General features: G+C 41.8%; 1 long non-coding RNA gene across 2 annotated transcripts in view; it reads right to left on the bottom strand.

Moving 5' to 3' along the window:
- Positions 1-390: 390 nt before the first annotated feature.
- Positions 391-9,221, bottom strand: part of LOC149465915 (uncharacterized) — a 113,493-nt gene continuing 104,662 nt past the window's right edge. For both annotated transcript variants that reach the window (XR_016312192.1, XR_016312193.1), the window contains exon 3: positions 391-482. This is a non-coding gene — a long non-coding RNA (uncharacterized LOC149465915). The remainder of the gene's footprint in view (positions 483-9,221) is intronic.

Below are 9,221 nucleotides of genomic sequence, written 5' to 3'. Positions count from 1 at the left end.
CGTTCTTTCATCCTATGCTTCATCTTGGTGTTGCTGATCTCCCCCAGCCTCTTAGTAGCTTTCTATCTACATACATGCACTCCAAGAATAGCTGCATGACATTTCTCAGGGAGGATATCCTCATGGTGACAACAGTGGATTAGCCTGTGTTATGCGTGTTAAAAAAAGTTTCTACTGTGTCCTGTAGTGACATCGAAGCCAGCGGATGGTACTGTAGAGCATGGAGGGGAGGCATCCAAAACTCCTAGAAGTGTTGGATGCTAAAGATTCCTTGGGTGCTATAGCTCTTCTAGAGGGCAAAAATTGTCACTGCAGGCAGCAGGTCAGGTATGTATTCTTTTTTTAAAGGGAGTAGTTAATGTAAAGATTTTATTCCAATGACAGAATCACTTTAATTGCTGATGTTGTATTTATTGTTCCATTCAGGTATAGGTTGAGCAAGGATTTTTTAAATGGTGGGAGTGGTGTTTTCTGGAGTGGACCTAGACACGGAAAAAGAAAAATCGTTATACTTAGGAATTAAAGTACAATATCATGAACATAACACAATTAAAATTTAAATGAACTCATACATTGTCCTTCACCATCCACTGTAAGCAATTCTTGTCTGAGGGCAACAAACATTCCTGCCTCCACATGGCAGCTCTTCTGATTACAATCGGTTGCTCATACACCAAGTGCTGTATGGTGGGACACAGTGAGCATGTCATGTGTTCCCCATCTTTGGAAGTACCAGGTTTTTTTGAGCAACCTGGTGGCCCCTCCTATAAAGTAAACTTCTTACTATGTCCAATATGGGAAAAATAAGAAAAAAAAGTCCTAAACGTTTTACTTATCGTTGTGAGTACCACTGCAAGTGAACTAGGCAACACAAACATTTTGGGGATTTGTCATATTTGCACATTATGAAGCAAAATTAAACTCATTTTTTTTAAACCACTGACAGGCACACTCATGTGCAGGAGTGACTTCATCACAGGTCTGGCCATTCAAGTGGCCAAATGTAGAGGACCTGGAATGAAGACCGGGAGAAGATGTAAGTACTGCAATTGTTTGACAGGTAAGTCTGCAATAATGTGTTAATATGCAGTGCATACTAGCACATTATGGCATAAACCTCCGAGGGGCACATTTAAAAAAAAAAGACTATAGGGGAGTTTAATTCCAATTTAACTTGGAAGTGCCACCACTCCTTTCAGTGATGTGATGTCTGCTCTTCCCTCTATCACTTAATTCTTCTCCTGGTCTTCCTCTGGGTTTGGTCTTCAGTGGAGCTGTGATGGTGTCTGGGATTGGCAGGGCTGAGCTGAGGTGACTCCTGCTCATGTGCAGCTCGGTGTACACTTACAGAAATATGGTGCCAGGCAGAAGAGAAGTATTTCTGGGAGACATGCAAAAAGGTTGATTTACTAAAGACAAACAGACTGCGTACATTGCAATTGCAGTTGCTCCAAGGCTTAATAAATAGTGAAAGTGCTGCTGACTTCCATAATCCAATCATGTGTTTTATTTTTTATTTTCCTTGTATGTGATTGTATTCATTACAATGCAAAGCTTTTTTTTTTTTAATTCTTTTTATTTATTTAAAAAAATGTAGGTACAAAAACAGTGTCTATTGGGCATACCTAGGCTCAGCATGACAAGGTGTTACAACCAGGGGCGGACTGACAACTCATGGGGCCCCCGGGGAATAGGGGATCATGGGGCCCCTGTGTCCTTGCCCAAACTCAAAAAAGCCTATGAAAAAGGAACCAGGGGCATCTCATGGGGCCCCCTACTGACCCCGGGCCCTCGGGCAGTGCCCGAGTTTCCAAATGGTCATTCCGCCCCTGGTTACAACATTCAACATACTTTACTGTAACATGAACTAAATGGTATACTCAACTCCATGTAGGAAGGGCTAGTTGAGAATAAAATCTATCTCGGGAGTGAAGAAAGAGGGGGTATGCATATCAATACTAAGATAATGAAAAATGGATCTCCGGGAGAACCATAAAGAAAATAATAGATCCCATCCCTTCTCTAAGTTATTCAAGCTGGTTTTCGGGGTTAGCAGTGGTGGACAAGCACTCCACTCATATGTCCCACACCTTGTGAAATTTGTTTGGGCAGCCCCTTGATAAATATGTGGCCTTACACAATGGCAAATTCAAATTGACCAAGTGTTTTCAAAAATTTATAGTAGGCGCAACTGGAGACTTTCATTTAAATACAATCGCTTTCCTGGCATAAAACAATAGTCCAAGAAAGGTACTAGAAGTTCTGTGCCAGATTGTCCATTAGCCCGAGGAGACATACCTCAACTGTCTGCGGCACCAGGATAGTGGTCACCGTAAAGATAAGAGAGACCACGTCAGTCCAGAAGGCCTGGATACAAGGTGAAGCTTTATCTCATTTACTAAGCTCTGGAGCAACTGCACTTCCAAACTGCACAGCCTATCTGCCTTTAGTAAATGAACCCCAAAGTCTCTTCTGCTATAAAAAGAACTGTCAGAATTTTTTTTATAATTGTATATATATATATATATATATATATATATACAGTACACTGAGAGTGAGAGTTTTTTTCTTTTTTGATTTTTCTTTAGATCAAGGTTCATTTTCACTAGCTCCAACAGTGAGTATGTTTTCCTTTGATCTGTCAGAATTCCAAAATTTCAAACTCGGCCCATTCTAAAGATAATGATCATGATAGTATTGTACAGTATGTTTCAGAAATGATCAATGTAATGTTATTTCAGCACTGAGGGATGTTTGTTTTTTGGCCGGTGTCAGTGTACAGCACCTCATGTACAGAAGGAGCTCACATCACATGGGACACACGACTCCTGCCATGTGAGCTGTCACTGGCTGTGAGGAAGGTGCTCTGCATAGTTCTAGCCAAGTGTACGCTGTCACATGTAGCTGTGGGTGAGGCTTATTGCATGGAGAAACACAACTGAGTCATGTAATGTCAAGCCGGTGACTGTGCTGGATTCTGATTTAAAGGATCATTCATTCTGCCCACGTAGAAAATATACTGCCTCTTTCTTCCTCTTTAACATTGACTTTCCTTGCTAAAAAAATTGTCCTGTCAATGTGGAAATTTAGTCATTGCTATATAAATGGGATGCTCAGAAATCAGCCCTGTATTGCTCTCCTATCACATGCCTGGTGTCACTGAGTTCTCCAGGGAGCAGATGCTTGACTCTGCTCCATAATGCTGTATTCCTCTCCTGTGGCTGGCAGTGAAGTATATTCATCACAGGAATGCCTGATCTATATCTGTGATAGGCTCTGCAGCAGAGGGTAGCAGACACCGCATGTGATTTATGGAGCAGCAGAAGCAGCTTTAATAAATAACCCGTGGGGAATAAAATTCTGTGTACAAGGTGCATCGCTTGCAATATTTGATAAATGAACCTGTACAATGTGTTAATGAGATACAAGGAGTGAGCGCACTACGATCATAACGCTTTATGTGTCTCTGTGCCAAAAGAAACCAAGGGAGCCACCTTCGTAGGTCTGTAAAACACAGCTACAAGTTTTCTTTCTTCATTGGCGTCAGCACAATAGCAAGGAAATCTGGAAGTGACGGATCTGCTATGAGGCTCTTTAGCCTGCTATTTAAAAGGCGCTGATCTAATCGCAAAGAAAAGGGATCAAATTGCAGCTGTTTAATATAGTTGCTATAGAAGTGGTCGGGTATACTATGGGGACATGGTTCAGCCATCTGCTAGAGGAAAAGTGCAATTTTGGGCCTCTGAAAACATACAGTCAAGCTACTCTGATCACAAACAGCTCTGAAATGTTTACTTACCTTTTAACTACAAGTTAATACAAAGGTATAGAGAGATCAATAAAGTGTAATACTTTCTTTATATGTCCTGCTTTCAAGTAAATCATACCTGGTGATCATATAAGTAAGGTTTATGTACAGGCACCTCCCTTCCTAGGGTGACAACAGTTAAATAATTTAGCTGTGGTGTTGTCACCCTTCCTGTGCACTTTCTGGTTAGACTAAGAGCCCTTTCTCATGAGCTTTCAGATAAGGAGTGGAATTTACTAATTATGACACAGCCAGATTCTGCAGCAGCTGTGCATGGCAACTAACCAGCTAGTAGCTTTCATTTGCAAAGATTAGCTGAACAAGCTGAACATAGAATTCGATTGGCTTCTGTGCACAGCTACTCCATATTCTGTCTGCTCCAGTTTTAGTAAATAGACCCAGAGGTCTGCCTGTTAGTTTTTCAGGTGGGCCAGACCGGAAGCTACATGTGGGTCTATATTCTGGCTGATGTAAATTGACTTGTGTTTTTGCGCGCAAAATCACATGATGCCAAAGCACCATGCAGTTTCGCACGGCGCAATTTTGAAAAAAGGTCAGGAACTTCTTTTTTGCATTTCTTGCAAGTAGGGCAGCCCACTGAAATTGGGTAAAGGTGGGAATACACGATTAGAAAATCAACCGAACGGTCATCCGACGATCGATCGTTGGTTGAAATCGTGGCCCACATTAACCAATCTCTAAAAATCGTTAGTCGGGCAATACGTAATGTTGATGTCTTCCGTACAAGTGGAAGTGACGCAGTGTGCGTATGACCTTGTAGCCACACCCTTTCTGCCAGAACGAGTGATATAAACAACAATTACTAGCAATGAGTATAACATAGTTTATTACATTATCTATATACATAAATAGTGAAATAAAATATAATATGCAGAATTCCGGTTTCATTATCTCATTAGGCCAAACTACTTTTAATATTTGCATTTTTTATTCTCTCCCATGGAACTCCCATGCCAAAATGTAAAAAAAAAATGGCATGGCGGTCCCTCCCAAAATCTCTACCAGACCCTTATCCAAGTATGTAGCCCGGCAGGACAGGAAAGGGGGGGACGACAAAAGAACGAGTGCCCCCCCTTCTGAACAATATCGGTCCACATGCCCTCAACATGAGGGGGGCTTTGGAGCATGGGGGGCTCCCTCCTTGTTGATGGGGTCTCTTCCCCACAACCATGGACGGTGGTTGTGGAAATCTGTGGGTGATGGCTTATCAGAATCTGGAAGCCCCCTTTAACAAGGGAGCCTCTAGATCCCCCCCCCCCGTGTGAATGAGTGTGGGGTACATAGTATCGCTACTCATTCACAAAAAAAAAGGGTGGTCTATAAAATGACAGTAGACAGTCCTTTATTTTAAACATAAAAAAGTCCCCCAAAGTATATCCAATGTCAATCACGATGCCCGCCACCACCGACCCCAAAAAAATAATTTAAAAAATAATGCTCCGCTCTTGGCACTGGCTCCCGCCAGGATGACATTTCTTAAATATGGTGATGAAGTCACAAGGGGCGAGATCAGCCCACCCCTTGTGATGTTATCATACGCTGTGATTGGCCATCACAATGCACTGTCAGGGCGCAGTGCATTGTGGGGTGAACAGCTCGCAGAATACCCTTACTGTTCGTGTGTTTACCGAACAAACGAAATTATGTTCGACTCGAACATCAAGCCCAACACTAAACGTTTCTGTTGTTTTAAATAGTTGTACACAGGGCCAGTGCTAGATTATTTTGTGTCCTAGGCAAGACCAGCTACTTGCGCCTCCCAAAACAAAGCAAAATAAAAATGTTTTAAAACAGTATAAAATATTAAATCAATAAAACATGAAACTGTTAAATTTCTTTTAGTTAGCAAAAATAGGTGCCATAAGATGGCACCAGCACCAATATTAACCACTTGCCCTCCTGAGGATTTACCCCCCTTCCTGACCAGGCCATTTTTTGCGTTACAGCGTTGCGTTACTTTAACTGACAATTGCATGGTTTTGCAACACTGCACCCAAATTAAATTTACATCCTTTTTTTTCCCACGAATTGAGCTTTTTTTTTTTGGTGGTATTTAATTGCCCATGCGTTTTAATTTTTTGTGCTATACAAAAAAAAAGTGACAATTTTGAGAAAAAAAAATATTTATGACTTTTTGCTATTAAACATGTCCAATAAAATTTTTTTTAAATTAAATTTCGGCCAAAATGTATTCTGCTCCGTGTCTTTGCTGAAAAAAAATCGCAATACATGAAAATTAATTGCTTTATGTGACAGTTATAGCATTTAAAAATGGCGGTATAGATAATGGAATTTTTTTTAACTAGTAATGGCGGTGATCAGCGACTTATATCGGGACTGCGGCGGACATTCTGACACTGGGGGGAACCGACTTGGTGTCACTGACATCCCCAGTGACACCCATACAGTGATCAGTTCTAAAAAAAAACACTGACAATGTACTAATGGCACTGGGCAGGAAGGGGTTAACATGAGGGCCAATCAAAGGGTGCATGGAGTGTGTTACTAGGGGGCCGTGTCAGTGTGCTTCACTGTAAGCACACTGTTTTGGATGGCTGTGCTGTGCACAGCCAAAGCAGTGTGCCCGAGCTGACAGGGAGGAGAACTGTTAGTAAACAAAACAGTCCTCCTCCCCATTGGAGATCCTTGATAATCACCGGGTGCCGGCGAGTAATCACCTGCCAGGACCCAGTGATTGACAGCCACGCCCGCGAATGGTGGTGTGGGTAGGGCGCGCGCCCCCTACCTAGGAATGCATAATCATGTGTATATATACCAGATTTTGCGCACCTGTGCTGCCCTGTAGCAGTATTTCTGCTATAGGGCAGTAGGGGAAGCGGTAAAGACAAAATCAGTGTCACAGACAGACTGTATCTGTGGCTGGCAGTGCTAGGGTGACAGTTGCAGTGAGTGGAGAATGATGGATCCACAGTCTGATAGATCCGAGGCTGGAATTCCCCAGGCAATTGGGGGGGAGATAAAATGCTGTGACAGTAGGCAGCCCTGCCCGCACACAGTCAGAGAACACCTGAACTGAGCGATCCCACACAGTGACAGATCTGACACAACACACCACCAACAACAACACTTACACAGATCAGCAAGCTGTGGGATGTGATGATGTCATCACTCACTGACACATTGCAAATGTGATGGATGTCCGGCCAGTTGGGTCAAGATCACACAGACATGAGACATCAGAGTCAGACATTATCTTCCTCTGCAGGTGCAGCTCCGCCTCCTCTGATGAATGGGAAATGAAGGGCTGGAACTCCACAGTGATCAGCATCCGCCAGCCGGCTTGCAGTAAGGGACTAAGTCTGAGAGGAACAATGGAAGGATGGAAGGAGCGGCAGCTCAGCTGCTACACTAGCCCCAGACAACTGACATCTTCCTCTGTCCTTTCTTCCTCCCCTCTGCTACCCCTCCCCTCAGCTGAAGGATCATTCATGACGTGACGGCATCCCACACAGAGAGAATACCTGGGTGGCAGTGCGCTCTAGGCAGGCACCTAGTTTGCCTAGTGGAAGCACCTGCCCTGGTTGTACATTGCATAGTGTTGTAAATTACTGTTTCTAATTCGATTTTTTTAATTTGTGATTTCTGTTAAAATCTACATACAAATCCTGTGCAACAGCCCCAGATAATGGCTATGGCTCTTTCTGCTTATATAAAAATGATTGTAATTGACAATGACAGTTTTTACCTCTTAAAGTTGTGACTGAAGGCTTTTTTTTCCATCTCTTCTGCAGCCGCGTCTACTCTTCTGCCTCCTTCCCAAAGCCAGCTTTTGCGTCACCTGTGATGTCTCTGGCTACAATGTGAAGTGATGATTTTTTTCTTAATGTAAGCACGCCCCCAGAACTACATCTCTCTAGAGCCCTTTCCCTACACATAATGGGGGAAATTTACTAAGTCTAGGTTCACACCTATGCATTTTCTGCTGCGTTTTGCAGAAATGCACAGCAGTCCATTTAACATGATTTCCTATGGGTTAGGTTCACATCTCTGCATTTTCACCCGGTGCGTTTATTGGAAAGGGTCGGGGACTTTTTTAAACACAAAACGTTGCATTTTGGTTCTATAGACTTCAATTGAGACGCTGCAGAAAAGCATGTAGTGCATTTTTGATGCGTTTTTGACACACTTTTGATGCATTTTTTATACATTTTGCATTTTATTCTGCCCAGCAACAAGTTGAAAAAAAAATGCATCACAAACACAGCAAAAATGCGTGCGCAGAAACGCAATGCAAAAAGCACTGAAGAAATGTATCAAACGCAAACTGCATAGGTGTGAACCTAGCCTAAAGCTGGTTCACTGTGCATGGTAGCCAATCAGCTTCTAACCTCAGATTGTTTAATTAGGCTTTGGCAATAAAATCTGGAAACCGATTGGTTTCTATGCAGAAGAGCACTTGATTTTGCACTCTTCGGCTTTAGTAAGTATACCCCACTATGCAGCAACAGCAACTTTTCACTGGGAAGTAATTCAAAGTACGCATGTGTCCTGGGTCAGAGGGGAGTAGGGAAGAGTTCTACAGAAAAGGTGCTATGTTGTCAGCCCAAGCAAGAAGTTAGGAGCATACTGGAATTGTGGCAGAGCAAAAGGTATTTTACTGCACCTGCAGCATTTTTTGAGAGAATATTTTTATATCTCCCCGTGTTTTTTCTTGGTGAAAAAACACTGCCCATGTGGCCGCATCATTCATTTACAGAGGTCTGTGAATAAATGAACTAAGAGTACCGACAGTTTTTGCGGCTGTCGGCTTGAAGTTCTCAGTGACCTACCAGGCAGCTGTTGAGCGCTCTAAGTAGTTCATTGATTTTTCCTGTCATTGTGTAATTGCCTTCCTGTACCATGTTCGAGCAGACAGCTTAACCACTTCAACTCCAGACACCTTCACCCCCTTCCTTTCCACTTTGAATGACAATTGCATGGTCATGCAACACTGTACCCATATGAATTTTTTAGCATTTTTTGAGGCAGATAAAACTTAATTTTTGTGGTATTATTTCACCACTTTTATTTTTTTACTACATATATGAAAAAGTCCAAAAGTATTTTTAAAAAGTGTTTTTCTTATAAAATTTTGGTAATAAATAAACTTTCTTCATAAATCTTGGCCAAAATGTATTCATATATCTTTTTAGTAAAACAAAAAAGTAGCCCAAATTAGTTTATAACCAAAAATTATAATTTTTCAAAACATTGTTTTACTTTTTTTTGTTTTTTTATATTATTATTTATGTTTTTTTTTTTTTTACAAACTGTTACCCTAGCAGTACTGTGTCACCATAGTGACACTGTAGTACTTTTTTCTCTTTTTTTACACTGATTGCTTTTACACCCATAAAGGCTGTAAAAGTAATCAGCTTCTCTTTTTCTCTGG

This window comes from Staurois parvus, unplaced genomic scaffold, assembly GCF_062004578.1.
Source record: "Staurois parvus isolate SC_StPar_1 unplaced genomic scaffold, SC_StPar_1.0 ptg000136l, whole genome shotgun sequence".
In the NCBI taxonomy this organism is placed as follows: domain Eukaryota; kingdom Metazoa; phylum Chordata; class Amphibia; order Anura; family Ranidae; genus Staurois; species Staurois parvus.
This window is presented reverse-complemented; position numbering and strand designations above follow the sequence as displayed.